This window comes from Chlorocebus sabaeus, chromosome X, assembly GCF_047675955.1.
Source record: "Chlorocebus sabaeus isolate Y175 chromosome X, mChlSab1.0.hap1, whole genome shotgun sequence".
Classification (NCBI taxonomy): domain Eukaryota; kingdom Metazoa; phylum Chordata; class Mammalia; order Primates; family Cercopithecidae; genus Chlorocebus; species Chlorocebus sabaeus.
Window position 1 is genome coordinate 114,346,832 of NC_132933.1, and position 19,312 is coordinate 114,366,143.

A 19,312-nucleotide genomic window follows, 5' to 3' on the forward strand; every position below is an offset into this window, starting at 1 on the left:
CACGCCCAGCTAATTTTTTTTTTTTTTTTGTATTTTTAGTAGAGATAGGGTTTCACCATGTTGACCAGGCTGGTCTCAAACTCCTGACCTCAGGTGATCCGCCCACCTCCACCTCCCAAAGTGCTGGGATTACACGTGTGAGCTGCCACGCCCGACTGTTTTATCTATTCTTGATCAAGTGGAAGTTATGAGGTTGATGCAGTTGTAGTTTAGGAAATCTGACATGTAAGGGAGCATGTTAAGATTTTATGGGCCATTAAAAGTACAGAATTTTAAATGATTACTGAGATCAAAATGTCATTTATTTTCATAACAAATAAGTGGTTTGGGATTTGTTATTCCCAAAGTGAGTATCATTGAGGCTGACCCTGGCCCAAGGGCACATTTATAAATATATGGGCCTTTACCAAACGTGTGAAGTACCTAGTTGTTTATACTCACTTAATGATTGACTCTTTGTCTGCTGCTGATGTGTAGTTAAATGAGCGTGTTGTTGACTGATAAATCCTCCCAGGACTGAGGAGGTCAAAGTAAAGAACCAGCATTTTGTGGCAACCCATGATCATCTGTCTTACTTCCTTGAGAAAAGAGAAGCCCTGAGCTGAGGTGATCAGCAGGAGGCAAGAACTGATTAATAGGCATCATTTTTTCTGGCTGCTTTGTGTACGCAGCTAGGCTAGACTAGTCATGCCTCTGAAAAGAGGTGAAAAATGACAGGATGAATTGCAATGGGAAGCAACCAGGAAGTCATAATCCTGGGAAGCCATTTTGTCACCTGGGTTTAGTAGTTTCTAGAGGAATCCTGCGACCTCGGCTGTTATGAACATTAAATGTATTAATAGTGTAAGAGCCAAGAGCAATGCCTAGCACAACTTAAGAACTATGTAATTGTTTATGAACTAAGTGAATAAGCCAGTGGAACTCCATAGCCTGTGTTCTTGACTATTATGCTACCTTGGCAGGACTCTGATTCCCAGGATGCACAGTGAGAGAGCTAGGCGGCCTAAGCACTAGGAAGTACCTAAGATAGTAGGCAACTAATCACTCATTCATGCACTTATTCACAAATATTTATCGAGAATCTCTATATATGTGCTAAGCATTTTTCTGGGTAGTAGAGATAAAGCAATGAACAAAACAGCCAAATTCTCAACCATCATAGAGCTTATGTGCTAGTGGGGAGACAGGCACTAAACAAAATAATTGATAAATGTGTAAATAATGGCAGGTAATGGTAGGAGAAATGAAGGAAATGAAGGCAGGGTAAGAGCACAGGGAGCCCTGGAGCTGGGGCTATGGGAAAGGGCTGAGTGTGTGTTATTTTAGAAAAAGAGATGAGGAAAGGCCTTTCTGATGAGGCAACATTTGAGCAGAGACCTGAATGAAGTGGGGAGGGATTCAGGCAGCAATCTGGGAGACCAGCCCGGGTAGAGAAAATAACCAGAAAGGCAGGGATGGCCCTTCAGAGTTGCCCCAAGTTGAGTGATGTGGGCTGCCTTTAGAAGGAGAAGAAATCTTGGGTGAGGCAGTTTTCTTCAGTGGACGCAATCTCCAAAGGGAGCTGACAGCTGATGGCCATACCCCTGCAGCTCTTCCAGCAGCTGGGGAAGGAAGTGTTTCATTCCTGAAGGATAATCTGGGTGGTACAACTTCCAGCAACGTGTGCCTGTCTTCAGTAGCTTGTTCTACTATTTGGCTTGCTCCTGAAGAATCCAATCTTTCCCACCAAAGAAGTTATGCTCAATATTTTGAAAATTTCATCAAAGTTCTTGTGTAAAAGTGCAAAGGTTGAAACGTTATTTGGGGTTTAAGTACTAAAATGTAAATATTGGACACTGATTCCTGAACAACACAGGGGAAAGGAGCAAAAGTCTAAATCTGAAAGTTTTTAGGAAGGGAGTACTTGGCAGATGGGTGATTTTAAAATGTGATGCCATGAATTCTTTTGCAACTTGATAACACATCAGCACTGCCCACACATTCTAGAAACCATGTGAATGAAGAAGGCTGTCATTAGAGATGAAAATTGCATTGTGATTTTGGCAATGGTTCACTCTTAGGCCAGGTTCAGATTTCCCAGTTTCTGAACTCTAACCAGTAATTACTATTACTGTATTTGGGAGATGACTGCTGGAGATTGTGGCAAAAAGATAGAATTCTCTGCCTTTTAAGGTATCTTAATCACAATTTTGGCAGCATGGAAGCCTTCAACTTAGTAAACTGAGCAGCCATTTCCATAGCAGAGAAATAAGCTACTGTTTGACTCAGAGATGGAGCTTTCAGCTGTTGTTTGTTGACCTGAGCCGAGGGAAACAAGATGACAGATTGGACAAGTAGCACACTATGCAATTTATGCCCTTCATGGACTGTCAAGCATTAATTTAATTTAATTTTAATCATTACCATCTGGTACTTATATAGCAAGTCAGGCCCAGATAGATATTTCCTTATCTTGAATTGGTGAACAGAGCTGTGTTTTGGCCTGCAGCCATGTCCATACACCCCAAGGAAGGGGCAAGAACACTGTGGGAGGGTAGATTTGTATGAATGCCACGCATGCAGCTATCACCAGCCCTGAATGCTGTAAAAGGGACCTGTTGGTGCTAGTCCCACCATGGTTCATGGCCCCTTCTACTGTCCCACTCATGGAGGCATAAATGCTCAGTCATGTCTTTGTCTTTGTATTCCTTGACATTGAGAATGGGAACTGGCTAGGGATGCTCTCTGGATGAATCGAGGCATCTGACTCTGTGGCTTAAACCTCTTAAGCAGGTAAAGTGACCAGTAGTCACATTTAATATGTTCATTAGGAAATTATTAAGCACTGATGATCTTTGAGTTTCCATTACTCTGAGCATCTGTTATTTTTTGTGTCAATCATGGTGCCAGACCCAGTAGGGAATATGGAAGAAGTATAAAGCAACATTCCTGTCCTAGAAGCCAACTCAGTCCCAGGAGGGATTCTCTTTTCTTCTCAGTCCTCAGACTGAACCTCAAGTTGTTGGTGGCTGGTAGGGAGTAGAAGGGCTGCCAGTGAAGTCCCAGAGGAGTAAGGAAGGAAGAATGGATGAGAAAGCCCTCCATGTTCCTGAATTTTAATTTTTTCATGCAAAATAGCTTGGTGCCCAAGAGGCTAAAGGATGCCTTTCAGCAAGCTAGCTCTGGCTTCAGGAGACAAACACTGAGCCCTGTTCATTGCTTTGTGGGCAAAGATCATATGACCTACTTGAGAAAGGACAGCAAGTTTCCGCCTTTTCTTTGAAAATAGAAACAGGTCTTTTTTCCCCTGATTTCCTGCAGCAATGTTAAATACATGCTTATTACCCCCAAAATCAGATAATACAGAAAAGTAGAAAGTAAACACTTGGTCACACACAGAGATGACTGTCAATATTTTAGTATACACATCTTTATACACACACACACCATATATATATATATGTATATATACACACAAATAGTGTATATATATGTGTGTGTGTGTATATACACATATATATATGTGTATATACACACACATATATATATTTTTAAATTGGATCATGCTATAGGTAAGGAAAAGCAAAATCTCTTGCCATGTGATTTCCTTCTCCAACCAGATGTCAGTGTGACCAGAAAGAACATTCAGGGGCTTCAAGCAAGGAAAGAGAGAGAGTGGCATTGCAAAATTTGCCACTTCAAATTTCAAGGCTGGATGTTGTTTCCAGCTCAAGCTATGTCTCTCCAACCCACCTCTTGGCAACTGCCAAGGACAGACTTGCCAGCCCTTCTGAGATATGAGGCCACCTCTATTCAGGATATGAATCTTGTTTCTTTCTATGAAACATTACATTTTTCCTTTGAAAAAAGTAACAGAAAGCACTGTTCATCATGGAGGGAGACAGGCAAATACAGCATGGAAGAAACATTTTCAAGAGTTAAAATAGAGCATGGTAAAGAAAGAGAATCACTTCCTGCCCTCTTTTCTGACTATAAGAAGTTTAAACCATATTTTAGATTTTTCTTTATGTTAAAAGGAAGATTATTCATGCAAAACTCATTTTGATCTATGTGCATCAAAATTAAATGGACGTGATCTACAAGCGTATTTTGTGCCAGGTCAGGATGAGATTACAGCTATCTCCTTGAGGAGATTCCAAAACCTTCTGGAGAGAGACCAGAGAATAGAGGCCCACAGAGCCAGGCCACGTAAGGAATGGTGGAGTAAGCCAGGTGTGTTTCCATGGAGAAGGGGGTAGTCTTAGTTTAATGGGAAGATGGGCTGGACATACTTTTTATTCTTCTGGAAGCTAGAACTGGAATGAAAAGATCAAAAGCGTTATGAGGTACAGAACTGACACATGAGATTTGGGAAGGTGGAGAAGAAAAAGGAGTGAAGACAGCTAATATTTATTGAGCACCTACTATGTGTCAGAAGTTGAGCTAATTCCTTGTATTATCTTATTTAATCTTCACAGTAATCTTAAGAGGTAGATAATATTGCTGGTATTTCATAGCTAAGGAGAGTAAGATTCAAAAAAGTTAAGTAACTTGCACAAAGTTGCATAGCTGTTAAGTGGCAGAACCAGGTTTAAATTCACATTTGTTTGGCTCCCCTACATCACACTCTCTAAAAATGGCATGGGTGAGCTTCCTGAGCTAATGTGTTCCTGGGTACCTGCGTGCATTCAGGAAAAGACTAGATGGTTATTTGTTGGGGATGTTCTTCAAGGGATTTGTGCATTGGTATAGAGCTTCAACACATGGTTTCTAAGGGCTTTTCTAACTGCATGTTCTAACAAGGTCCCTCTAAAACATATCACTCTTGCTTGTCTTCAGGACACCTACTGGGGGCATGATTAGAATTTTATTTTTGGCTAAGGCATCATCCTCAGAAAAAGAAACTGAAGATAAATCCCCATAAATGTTCTCTTGGAGGACCAACTCCAGCAGACATTGTTGGTATGGTACTCATATCCCCTCAGCATCCACCATGCCCATACATGCCCATGGAGGTTCTTCTGCAAACACCTACAACTCTCTGTCTCAGGGCTTGCTTTTGGTTCTTGGAGGGCAGGCCGGAAGTGCCAGAAAGTTAACATCTTTGGAAGTAGTCCTCAGCTAATGACAGAGGGGAATTAGAAAATAACTATTCCAGCTTCCATGGCCTTGTTTGGAATAACTCTAAGGCATGTTCCACACAATCTCCCAGAGTTCCTCAGCAGGAATGAGTCCTAGGTCCCCATAGGGGTAACCTGCTGTTACCCCTTCACTCTATCATTTTATTATTATTTTGTTTATCCCTTCACTCTCTCATTTCCCCTCTTTCCTACTAGTGCTTCCAGGGATCACCTTCCAAATATAGTAGTTGCACTCAAATCCTTGTCTCAGGGTCTGTTTTTGATGAAACCCACACTAAGACACCAACATATATAGGGTTTCTCAACCTCAGCACTATTGACATTCATTTGGGACTGGAGATGTACAAAATGACAAATACACAGGAACCATTTTACTGTTTGTTTAACATCAGTTTGGGTTGCTAGGGATATTTTGACTTTTAAGTATTTGTGTGAAGCTATTTACATTTGTACACATACAGATGTATTTGTTTGTCTGGTGCGGGTGGGACACACAGTGTCTCCCCTTAAATACTGATTTTTTAAAAACTGTTGTAGAGGCCAAAATGCTGCTCTACACAGTAGATGCCAGTTGTGCCCTCTCCCCAGCTGTGACAACCAAAAATATCTTCAGATATTGCCAAATGTCTTCCAGAGGACAAAATCAGTCCCAGTTGAGAAGTGCTGCTTGCTTGAGGTACCTGTGGGCAGCACAGGGAAGGTAGGATTTGGGGAAGCAAACCTGTTAGGGTGGGCCATGGGCAAGCTTCTCAGTGATTTTAGTGGAAGGATGAGGAGGAGACTGAGTGTGTGTGTGTTTTGGGAGAGGAAAATGAAACAACTCTTCTTACTTCATAACTGCCTGGTGCAAGGTGGTCCCTTGTCTAAAGCAGAACAGCTCAGAACTAAACTCAGTACCCCTTCAGTTTCTTTTAGAAAAATGACAAATACACAGAAACCATTTTACTGTTTGTGTAACATCAGTTTTCAGGTGAGTTCAGTTTGGATGACAGGTTCTTAAGTAGCAATTTCACAGCCTGTCAGTTTTTTGGTTGCTAGGGATATTTTGACTTTTAAGTACTTGTGTGAAGCTATTTTAAAAATCAGAATGTGGTTCCAATATGGGGAATGCTGTCAGACGGAGTAGAGGGGTCAATAAAAGATGCAAATGCTTTCTTATCTAGAGCTTTGGACCTGATTTGGCTGGTATGTGTACAAATGAGACCCCTGATGAGAGTGACAGAGTTTCGGGGATGGTAAAGGAGACTACAGATGTAGGTTCCAAAACCCCTGTATTCCCTGTAAATAGAAGTAGGAAGGAAGATTAAATATAGGTTAATACCTATAAGTTAGTCTTCATCTTATCTATTAGATTCCTGGTTAAAAAAAAAAAAAGGTTCTGATTGGGATTCCTCATTACCACTGAATTCTGATACCTTCCAAGGTCAAGCAGGGTAGCAAGCTGGTGCTGGACACTGTACACGCCCTACCCAAATTCCCTTCTCCCTGTTTGATATGCTCAGCACCCAATTTCAGTGTGCTTTTCTGCTAGTTACTAGCACCTGTGACCTTCTTTGGTGGCTTTCTCTTGGGCTAATGGAGTTGCTTCACTTGTACATACCTCCCATGTACCCTGGGGGTTTTTTATGACCCTGGGAAGGCCCACGACCATGGGGCGAGAATATAAAAGCCCAGTTCCCTTGTCTCATGTTGAAATAAACTCTAGGTGTGATTTGCACTCCAGAGCTCCACCTTGGGATCGTGGCTAAGCTGTGACATTTCCTGACATTGAAGCTTTGTTTATTGGCTTCTTGCTCTGTCCTGCTTTCCCTATTTGTTGTGGTCTCCCTGTGGGAGCACTTTCCTTATAAATCACTTGCACAGGAATCCTCATATCAGGGACTGCTTCTGGGGAATCTGATCAAAGATTCTCAAGGCATCCCAAGGTCTATATTTGAGTGAAAGGGAAGGTGAATTTTACCACACACATGTAATGTTTCAGAATCTTACCCTATCCTACAAAATAGGCACTCATTTTTTTTTTTTTTTTTTTTTTTTCTGTAATGGATGATTATCTTGGTCTGGAGAACTAAGAAAACATACTTCTTCCACCTTTGCACTGCTCCTCCTGCTTCCACAACCATCAGTGCCTCAGGAGGCATTGTTGACGCTTGCTTAGCCAAGGGAAGTAAGAGGAGCTGCCTTTGCCTGTGCTCTAAATGCCTTGATCTTGAACACTCAAAGCTGTGCTTTTGTGCTTGAAAGGGTGTAGCCACCCACAGAGGGTGATTCAGCAAAACAGGTCTGCAGTGAGAACTTGGATCAAAAACATACTGGCATCTGCTTCTGATACTTACTGGGGTTTGAGAGGATCTCTACAATTTTATTCCAAAACTGATCGATCATATAGCACCATTTTTTGAGTTCTTTCGACTTGTTTGGCAGCATTTTCTTGTGCATTTTATCATTCAACCTTTGTAGCATACTTGTGAGATATTAACATCTCCATTTTATAATCAAGAAAGCTGAGGCTAATAGAAGTTATATTACCTGCCTAAGTTCACACTCGTAGTGACGAAGCTGGGTTTTGAGCCTACCTTGGTCTGGTTCTAACAGCGGTGTTCATAACTACCTCCAGAGTATGGCTCTGATATTGGCTCTTTTTTTTTCTAAAGTAATGAGGGAAAGATTTGTCAACATTTGCACAAGGCAGAAAACTATCTCATCTGGAAAGGTTTATATAGACATTTTTCTCTTCCAAGAGGAATAAGTAAATGTATAGGAAATTGAAATATATTAAATGAGCCTGACATGCTGCAATACGGATAATATTTTATATGGTGAAGTTTTCTCTAAGCTTAGCATTTCCTTATTATAAGGTCAATATGATGATTAATGGTTTATGTACAAGGTAGAAAACAATCATTTTCTTTGCAGTCATCTGGAGCGTATTGCATCTGGTTTAATTTATCTCTTATTTAGTTACCTGCTAGGGTTGTTCTTGGGTTTGAATTTTTGTTTTTCCTCCTCCTCTATACTGCCAGCCTTTTTTATGCCCTAGAACCAAGGCCAGGAAGACTATAGAACTATGTATTCATGTTTTATCCAGTTAATTCCCCCCCAGGATTGAAAAATGTGACTCTTCCTGAATATTAACAGTTTTTGCAAACTTAAAATGCAATATGAGAATACTTTTGGACTACAACCATCCATGAAATTAAAAGTGACAATATATCCTGTATTTAGATAAAGGATATGTGTTCATATTTTACCTTAAGCAGTAAAGGAAGACTCCAGGCTTCTTTTTGTAATTTTAAGATGTCAGTTTTCAGCAACAGAGAAAATACAAATTGAAAGTTGCTGGAAAAAAAAATGAATTTTCATTTTTATTTAGACCGAAGTCCAAAGTTCAAAGCAAAACTCTCTTCTCTAGGATTCGAATCTTGTTTACCCTGAATAGAATATGCCTTCTTGTTTGTTAGAAAATACACAGAAGTGTTCTAATTGTGAAACAGCACCAGACAAGTGGTATTTAGGAAAATAAAATACTAAGCATGGACTCACAAAGCCAGAAGAGACCCTGTGAGAACATCTTCCAACAGGAAATGGCCAACTAATTCAACTTATATGGATTGTTTTCTATTTTGGTAGGATTTATAAATCTATATTTTTCATCTTTTGCACTCATTCACATGATGTTTCAGTTAATGGAGCAAGGTCCTGAATCCTAAGAAGCCACCAGTACCTAACAAAACACCTGGTACAGATGCCATTCAATAGAACTTTCTAGAAGAAATAATTGGGTCAATGAATAAAAAATATAAAGTGATGAATAGAAAATTTATGATAGGGTTCTTACTGGTATGATTAAGTAATAAAATGGAAACAAATCATGGTCAAGTTCAATGTTTTACAAACTCTATTCATAGTATAGGTTTTCTTTTCCTTCTCAATGGGTAAGGTGACCATGTAATATATACTCCAAACAAGGACCCTTTTGAAAGGGAAAAGGGTGCTATTAATCATTATACCAAGATAACAGGACCACTCTGGACAAACTGTAACTAATGGTCACTCCCAATGAGGGATTAGGAGCAGGAAAAAAATATGTGTATAAACCTCTAAATTTAAAAACAAGGGAGTTTTAACTCACAAATGAAGATTTAGAGGGATTTCACTATGAGTACTTTTGATGTTCTTACCTCATCTTAGAATTATGGTAAAAATGAGCCAAATGACAAATAAAGACTTCTTTCTAACAATTAGGAAAGAAAGAGGAATTAAATTGTTATCAAAAGCTACAGGGAGAACTACAAAACACTGGTAAAATAAATCATAGAGGTCAAACACAAAAAATAGAAAAACATCTGCTCATGGATTGGAAGAATCAATACTGTTAAAATGACCATACTGCCCAAAGCAATATACAGATTTAATGTACCCCCTATCAAATTACCAGTGTCATTTTTCAAAGAATTAGAAAAAAAGCAATCCTAAAATTTACATAGAACCAAAAAAAGAGCCCAAACAGTCAAAGCAATCAAGCAAAAAGAACAAAGCTATAGGTATCACATTACCTGACATCTAATTATACTACAAGGCTATAGTAACCAAAACAGCATGGTACTGGTACAAAAATAGACACATAGATCAGTGAAACAGAATTGAGAACCCAGATATAAAGCAACATACCTATAATCAACTGATCTTTGCCAAGTCGACAAAAATATACACTAGGGAAAGGACATTATATTCAATAAATGGTGCTGGAAAAATTGGATAGCCATATGTAGAAGAATGAAACTGGACCCATATCTCTCAATACATACAAAAATTAGCTCAAAAGATGGATTAAAGACTTAGATGTAAGACCTGAAACTATAAAAATCCTACAAGAAAATCTAGGAAAAACGCTTCTGGACATTGCCCAAGTCAAAGAATTTATGACTAAGACCTCAAAAGCAAATGCAGCTAAAACAAAAATAGAAAAATGGGTTTTGATTAAACTAAAATGCTTCTGCACAGCAAAAAATAATCAATGGAGTAAACAGGCAACCTGCAGAATGAGAGAAATATATTTGCGAACCATGCTTCCAACAAAGGACTAATACCCAGAATGTATGTGGAACTCCAAAAATCCAACAAGAAGAAAACCAAATAACCCCATTAAAAGTGGGCAAAGAATATGAACAGACATTTCTCAATAAAAAACATACAAGCAGCCAACAAATATATGAAAATGCTCAACATCACTTATCATCAGAGCAATGCAAATTTAAACCACACTGAGATCCCCTCTCACACCAGTCAGAATGGCTATTACTAAAAAGTCAAAAAAACAAGAGATGTTAGAGAGGATGCAGAGAAAAGGGAGCTCTCATACACTCTTGGTGGAAATGTAAATTAGTACAACATCTATGGAAAACAGAATGGAGATTTCTGAAAAGCTAAAAATAGAATTACCAAGATCCAGCAATCCTATTACTAGGTGTCTACCCAAAGAAAAATAAATTGTGATATCAAAAAAACACCTGCACTCCTATGTTTATCACAGCATTATCCACAATAGCAAAGTCATGGAATCAACCTAAGTGTCTATCAATGGATGGTTAGAAAAAGAAAATGTGGTGTATCTACACCATGGAATACCACATAGACATAAAAAGAAATCATGTCTTTCCCAGCAACATGGATAGCCCTAGAGGCAATTATCTTAAGTAACTCAGAAACAGAAAATCAAATACCACATGTTCTCACTTAGAAGTGGAAGCTAAATAATGGATACACATGGACATATAGAGGGAAACGATAGACACTTGGAACTCCAAAGTGGGGAAGGAGGGTGGTGAGGGTTGAAAAATTACCTATTAGGAACAAAGTTCACTATCCAGGTGATGGGTATCCTAAAAGCCCAGACTTAACCACTATGCAATATATCCATGTAACAAAAGTACATTTGTAGACCCTTAATCTATTTTAAAAATTACATTTCTTTAAGAAATTTGAATATGTACAATGTTACTAATAAACCAGGGTCCTGGCTGAATGATATCATCAAAATAAATCTTACATGCAAGGAAAAAAAAAAAAAAAGCTACGCCGAGAGATTCTGAGCCCTGTGATCCCGCCCCAACCCCACCAAGCCCCACCCTCCCCACCCCCCCTCTCCCCACCCTTCCCACCTCGCCTCTCCGCATGCTGCCTCTCCCCCCCTCTAACCCTGCATCTCCACTCACAACTTCTGTGACTATCTGCTCAACTGTCTCTCGCTTCTGGGACCAGCTAACAAGCTTTTGTGGTTAGCTCCTGGTTGCCCGCCAACCATGAGCACCCAGAGCCGCCAAAAGTATACCGCTGGGGTGGAGGCCGCTATTGACCGCCTGATCAACGTGCATCTGCAGGCCTCCTACACTTACCTCTCTCTGAATTTCTATTTCGAAGGCGACGACATGGCTCTCAAAGGCGTGGGCCACTTCTTTCGCAAGCTGGCTGAAGAGAGATGCGAGAGCGCCAAGCATCTTTTGATGCAGAACCAGCGCAGCAGCTGCGGCCTCTTCCAAGGTGAGCAGAAGCTGCTCCGAGATGAGTGGAGTGGCAGCCTGGCCGCCATGGAAGCCGCCCTGGCCCTGCAGAACCTGAACCAGCCCTTTTTGGGTCTACATGCCCTGGGTTCTGCCAACACAGACCCCAATCTCTGTGATTTTCTGGAAAAGCACTTCCTAGACCGAGAAGTGAAACTCATCAAGAAGATGGGCGACTACTTGACCAACTGCCGCAGGTTGGCCAGCCCTCAGGCCAGCCTGGCAGAGTATCTCTTCAGAAGGCTCAAGGATGACTGGGAGCTTCCAGAGTCCAGCAACTTTTGAGGTGCCCCTCTGCATTCTTCTGGCTTCCAGATTTCGGCCTGAGCTTCTCAACATCCAGAAGTACTCACCAAGCCATGGACCACATGGAAACAATAAAAGGTTCTTTTTGCAAAATTAAAAAAAAAAAAAAAAAAGTGCTAGGCTGAGAGGGAAAAAAATGTTTGCAGAATAGCATGAAGGATCTGCAGTCTGTTTAATGCTCTAGAGTTTTTAAGAAATTGTTCTTTTGTGAGTCACGTGTGTATTTTAAGGATTGATAAAACTGCATTTTGTCTGTCAAGAAAAATACAGTTTCTTATTCACAAAATGTTGCATACAGTTTTAGTGGTTTAATAATTTCTCTGGGCCAGGCGTGGTGGCTCAAGCCTGTAATCCCAGCACTTTGGGAGGCCGAGACGGGCGGATCATGAGGTCAGGAGATCGAGACCATCCTGGCTAACACAGTGAAACCCCGTCTCTACTAAAAAATACAAAAGACTAGCCGGGCGAGGTAGCGGGCGCCTGTAGTCCCAGCTACTCCGGAGGCTGAGGCAGGAGAATGGCGTAAACCCGGGAGGCGGAGCTTGCAGTGAGCTGAGATCCGGCCACTGCACTCCAGCCTGGGCGACAGAGCCAGACTCCGTCTCAAAAAAAAAAAAAAAAAAAATTATTTCTCTGAGGCCATTCTGGGTACTGGATTGTTCTAACTGTTATTCTTGGTTTTGCCCAGCAGAGCAGAGAGGCGAGTATCTAGAATATATCATATTGTATCCACCCCAAACCCCTAAACTCATGATAAAATTTCTTTTCCTGATTTTTCAAGTTAATGCGATGCCATCTGCCTTTTCAGAGAAATGCAGTAAGAGCCCTGTGAAATTCATCTTTGCATCTCCCATTTGGTTGCTACAGAGAACACTGGCTGTTACATCACATGCTGACCTCTTTATGAAGCCTCTCAAGAGAAATTTCGTTCTGGTCTTAGTATTAGGAATACCAGTGCTTCACTTGGATAATTGGTTTGTTTTTGTTTTACAGACACTGTAAGTGATGTAACTAATTAAGTTTCCTTTTCTAGACTGCCTGCTAGAAAGCTTAGAGACAAATTTGTAGTCTACCCAGAGTAAATGAGTAGAATTGTATAAGCATTTTAGTATGAGCTTCATTCTTGTCCCATTAGTTATTCATTTCTGGGTGTGTGTTATGGATCCTTTGAAGCCACCTTAAACCTTCTCTGGAACAAGGCTGTGTTTAAGTAGATAAAGTAAATTTTTAAAATGCAGATTTAAAAAAATGGCTCTGTAGTTCATTTTAGAGAAAAGGGAAGACAATTTTAAGGAACACTAAGAGAGCCAAAGCGATTAGAATGGAGGTGGGTCAGACGGAGGTTAAATTATAGAAGCCAAGAGAGGAGAAGCACCAAAGAGTAGCATTTTATTTAAAATGTATTTCATTTTTCTGGCCAGTTATTTCCTCCTAAATCCATACATTTGTGTCCCACAGATAGTAATAGGTGTGTATTGTTTTCTTTGCACTTTGAAAAGCTGGAGTTACAACTTTTTCTCAAACCTCAAAAGTGAGAAGAAAAATTAATTCTTTTCCTACAGTTCCTTTGCTTCCTGAAGCAGGAAGACCAGAGGCATGCTATCCTTTCTTTTATCATGGAAGGGTTAGAGTCATAGGAAGAATATTTTGCAGAGATTGGGACAACTATTTTGCTTAGTTAAGGAGAAAACTGTATCTTCCTGTTTTCATGCAAAATATTTTGATAATAAAAAAGAATATACTGGCAACTGTTTCCCTAGAGAAGGTTTTTTTTCATTTGCTGGTTGTTGGCAGTAAGAGATGTACAGAAGCAGTTAACAATTGTCTTCAGATTTGGATTAAAAACTCATATCTCTGTACTTAAAATATGTACTTAAAGTTATTTTCAAATTAGCACACACATAAAAACACATAAATCTGACTGAGAAAAAAATCACCTAGTCCTGTGAGACCAATTGAAAGGCTGTAATTTGAGGTAAAATGTTTGTGAAGAAGGATGAGAAAATTTATTTCCAAATAATACACAGTATTTGTCAAACCATGAGTTATTATGCTTTTTAATGTCAAGAATGGGGCTGTAGAATAAAGCTTTATTAAAGTCTCCCAAGTAGGCTAAACTGTTCTTTGGTCATCAAATAATTCTTGGAAAACACTTACTTCCTAATGACTTAAGGTTCTCGGCAAATTTATTTGTGGAAGATGGGAATTTGATGACATTAAATTTCAAGAGATTAATTTGGAAACAAGTCCCACAGTGATTTCCTCTATGGATAAACAGTGTGTGTGTGTGTGTGTGTGTGTGTGTGTGTGTGTGTGTGTGTACTTGCTCAGAGAATTATAATAATTCTTGTATGACCAAGTTCCTTATACCAGCCTTCAAGATTCTGCTTGGTCTACCCTGTATAATTTATTAATACCTTTTAAATTGAATTTTCTATTACTTTCCCATTGTTGAAGTTTTGGGGGTGCCAATTGCTCATCCTTCCTTTCATCCAAGAAGCCAGATTGGAATCAAGATAGCTTTGCTGATGGTAAAGCCAAATTGGGGAATGTGTGAGGGCTTCCTACTGCCACCGCCTGAATTAAACAAACCTCACGGAGACTCAGGGGAATACTGGCAGCCCAAGGGAAGTGGGGAGGGCTTGGCAGGCCCATTGCTTTGTCATTGCAGTGCCTCCGTGCCCTGACTAACAAGCACCAATAGTCACTGGGCTCTGAGAGTTCTTCATATTCACCCTACTACTTCTCATGGATTAGAAGTATGATAAAGGTCTCCTGCAAATGACTGCAAGATCTCTCTGCCGTAGACAAACTGCTCAGTTTGCTGGTCCCAGGATGTGTAAAGTTCCTTTGATTTCCCTCACCTGGAATGCTTTTCATAGCCTACTTCATTAAATCAAACCCAGCCTGCTTTTCAGCCTAGTTCCAATCTGCCTTCTGTGAAATTTTCCCTGACCAACTCAACCCAGTCATCTGGCATGGATTCACCTTGTTTGTTTGCTTGTTTGTTTGTTTTGTTCTCCAAATATTTATTGAGGTCCTACTATATACAAGACAATGTACTCAAAATAATGCTGTTAACAAGACAAAGAAGCTCCTTAACCTAACGAACATACAGTCTAGTGTTAAAGGCAAATACTAACCAGATAATTCCACAAATAAGCTATCATGAACTATGGTGAATTCTGTGAAAGAAAAGTTATGGGTAGCCATGAAAAGACCCCATCTGGGGGCCTGATATGGTCTCAAGACAATAGGCAAGGTCTCCATGGAAGAGACTTTGAGTTACATACTGAAGAATGAATAAGAGTTATGTACACAAGGGGTGGGGGTGGAGGAAGGATGGTGAGGAGCTGTCCAAGCAGAAGTAGCAGCATGTGCAAAGACCCCCAGGTAGGAGAGGGCACAGTGCATCTGAGGACCTGAAAGAAAACCAGAGTGGCTGACAGCAGAGAGCAAACAGGAGAGGGGCTCGAGATGAGGTGGGAGAAGGTATAGGTAAGGACTTTGGCCTTTATCCTAAGAGAAGTAGTGAGCTATTGGAGGTTTCTGAGCAGGGGACTGATATGATAAGATTTGTACTTTATAATCACTCAGAGTGCTCTGTGGAGAATGAACTAGAGAGGGCTGGAGAGGAAGTGGAAAGACTAACATGGAAGATAAAGGTATAGGGAGAGGAATAGAGAGAAAATAAGAGAATGGGAGCATGTAACCCTATGTTGGTTGAGAGGTAGTACAGTAGAGCATAAAAACAGTGGCTCTGAAACCAAACTGCCCAGCTTTGTGCCCTGGCTTTGCCACGTACTGTCTGACCTTAAGCAGATTACCTAAGTGTTCTCAGTTTCCTGATCTGCAAAACGGGGATAATACCTGTCTACTTCTTAGGTTATGTGAGAGTCAAATGATGAATATATATTTAAAAACTTAGAACAGTGCCCAGCACACAGTAACTTCTTATTAAATGTTGTGGCTACTCTGTTAAACACAAATTATGCCTAGAACCACAGAATGGTTTTTCTCACTAACCAAAACAAAAACAAAACATTCTTCTGCTTGATGATGGGCATTCAAACTGTTTTATTTATGTATTTGTTAACTTATTAATTTCTTAGAGATGAAGTCTCACTATGTTTCCCAGGCTACATGCAAACTCCTGGGCTCAAGCAATCCTCCTGTCTCAGCCTCCCAAGCAGCTGGGACTACAGGAATGTGCACCATACCTATGCTCAAACTTGTTTAATAACAGTGATATTGCAGGAGAGTCCACGAAATGGACAACAATGGCCTTGAAGGAAATACAGATCTCAGAAGGGTATTTTTAACAGAAATGCCCTTGAAGGAAGCACATGTCATTCCTGGGAAATTTATGGTTGGCTTCACCACCAGCCTGCTTTCTTCATTGTGGCTCCCCCTCTTTGCCCTTCTTAAGCCATTGCTCTGCCTGGTTTTAAGCACGGACTCAGTCAACACTGGGTTCTGAATATTTTCTGGGGGACAAAGAAGTCCATGCATCAACCATAGGCTTCATTCCAGGACTGGCCCCGTGATATTTCATGTCTTGTAGTTTGTCAGGTCACTAAGAGGTAAGAACAATGCCTATAAGCCAATAACCCAGCCTGATGTTCTGGAATTAGGTCACAATGAGGGATACTTGGACTACTATGTGCCAAACACCTGTTCTAAGCCATTCTCAACATTCCTGACTATAGATGCAACCTCCTAGTGATTCTGGTTTTACATCTATGGGACTGTGTGATCACGAGCGAAAAAGCTCTTGTGTACCTGAAGACCAGGGTAGCCTATAAACCTAGAACTAGCTCAGGACAAAGGAGAGATCTCACCAGCCCAAAGAAAGCACCAGAAGGTCAAATAGCTGGGAAAACCTGGGCAGGGGAGGACCTCTCCAGAAAAAGTAGGCTGCTGGACCACACGGCCACAGAGACACAATGAGAAAACAGACAAGCGCCCTACTCAAGATCACAAGGACAACAGTTTTTCACTGAGAACTGGGGTAGGAGTAGGAAAATTGGCAATAGGCCAGTTGTCCCTAGAATAAATCAGGTAGATTGTGCTCCAGAGAGGGCAGAGCTGGTGGTGCTGTTCTTCAGGGCAGTACAGCCTCTTTCTGTCACACCTTACTTGGCCAGGGCCAAGTTTGTAGACTACAGCTGCTGGGTCTCCTGGCAGATGTTCTGCTCCACTGTGCCACACTCAGCTACGAATGCCTGAACTTTTTTTTTTTTTTTTTTTTTACTAAACCTTTCCTTTTTGATCTATTGTCTTTCAAATTTTCTGGCAGGATCAGTGTGTCGATCTCTTCCAAGATCTTCATAAACTGTTTGGTTGTGGCTTTTCCTCTCCTATCAAGTTTGCAGAGAGCTTCAGTTTGCAAATCCTTGGCCAGAAAACCTTGCTGGAGTCCAGTAAGCTGTTTATTCAACTCTTAGAGTTCGTCAACTTTCTTCTCCACAGGCTTCACCAACTCTTTCAATTTCTTCAGTTCAACCTCTTCCTCTGGACTGTTCTTTTTCCCAATTAACATGACTTGGCAACCATTTTGTATTCCACATGCTGATAAAGGTATCTCCATTTCCTTCAGAGATGTTCCCTTAATTATGAGTTTCTGAAAAGACAGTGGAACCCCTGTGGCCTCTCCAACAACCTGGGTCAGGTCTTGGGCAATTGGTTCACTACTGGACCTGTTGCAGGGTAACGTGAAGGTCATGCTTCTCATTGCTTGGAGTGACGGTCATGCTGAGCTTGGCTGCCACCATTTCCTCCTTGGTCACCTTCTCGCTCCAGGCTGAGTGGGGGTGGATTTTTTTGTTCACCTGCAGTGAGCTTGGCCAGGGGGTCCAGGGTCTTCCCGACTGGTGAGGTTCCTGGCCTAGCCAGGAGCCCAGCCACTTCCAGTCTGGATTCATCTTCTTCTCTTAGTTCTTTTATGACTCCCACTAGACTGTAGGCAAATGGAAGCTGGAAGGCAGGTAGCACAGTGGTTGAGCAATGGGCTCTGGGCCAGACTACCTGTGGTTAAATCCTGCCTCCATTCTAACTCACCTTGGTCCAGTCCCTTCACCTTTCTCAGCCCCAGCTTATTCATCTGAAAAACCGGACATATATGCTCATAATCATAACACTACCCAACTTGTAGATCATAGTGATGATTAAATGAGATAAACCATGAAAAGCCCTTAAGCTATGGCCCAGCACATGCTAAATGCACAATAGATGTTAGTTACTTTTATCAACTGTGTCCGAGCTATGCTAGTAACATCTCAAGCTTGCTTCTCAGTTTCGGTAAAACAAATAACTTTAGATTCTAGAATCTCCTTTAATGAGCATTCCTCCCTCTAAATCGCTCCTATAGGAATAGGAAGTAAAGTGTAGGAATTTGCTCATTTTTCGATGTGATGTTCAGTGAGTAGGAGTGGAGAAAAAGAAAATGAAGGTGGACCACTCTCTCCTCAACCAAATAAGTAGAGCCATCTTATTTAGGCCCTGAGATTGTTTTAATCACCCTACTGCTAAAAAGCAGCCATGGCAGCATTTTAACCTCTTTCTCAGGAAGGACAAGCTGCACAAAGGGGTCGTTTTAGAAGTAAAACTAATTAACTACCGGCTGCTAGTCTGCATAGTTTCCAGTTCTTGGAAGTCTTCTCCACCCACTCTTCGCCCACACATCCTCCTTACACTTTGTGGTAGCCTTGGATATACCAGTGAGGAAGCAGGGACTGAATTGGCACAATCAGAACTCTTGGTGTCACTGAGGCCTTGACCTTTTTTGCACTAGGGCCTGTTTAAAGCTCTTGCTCTTCGGGTACCATTTACAGGACTCTTCCTCTCTGGAAAGAACAGTCTTACAGGTTGAGTTATAAGTGCTACTTATTTAGAAAAGGGAAATATCTTTATTACACTCATGTCGTGTTATTTATCTCTGCAAGCCGTTTAGCCACCCTGATGAATAATTTATTCATTGCAATAATAATAAAGCAGGTACTAATCCCTGGGGGATTGGGGTGGGGAGGGACACACATTGGAATGAGTTTAGAATTAATGTAAGCTTTCTGTTTAGTGTAAACTCCCCAAGAAGCAAACATTCTCCTCAGGATAGCAATTCTGATGGCTAAATTAGAGATCATAGGAGAAAGCAGAGAAAAGTCTGGATTTCACCAGAAAACCTCAAAAGCTTCCCAATTGTGCACAATGTCAGGTCAAAGTGAGGGAGACGTGGGTAGAGGCAGCTATTCTGAGATTTTAAATCAACCACTTATTACTGCTAAAAATGTGTACCCTGAATATCATAATGAGAAATATCACATACAT

At 40.8% G+C, this 19,312-nt stretch overlaps 2 pseudogenes; one reads left to right on the forward strand and one right to left on the reverse strand.

Moving 5' to 3' along the window:
- The first annotated feature begins 11,422 nt into the window (after positions 1-11,422).
- Positions 11,423-11,965, forward strand: LOC103231794 (ferritin light chain pseudogene; annotated as a pseudogene).
- Positions 11,966-17,121: 5,156 nt separating this feature from the next.
- On the reverse strand, positions 17,122-18,833 carry LOC119622032 (BAG family molecular chaperone regulator 1 pseudogene; annotated as a pseudogene).
- Positions 18,834-19,312: the final 479 nt, after the last annotated feature.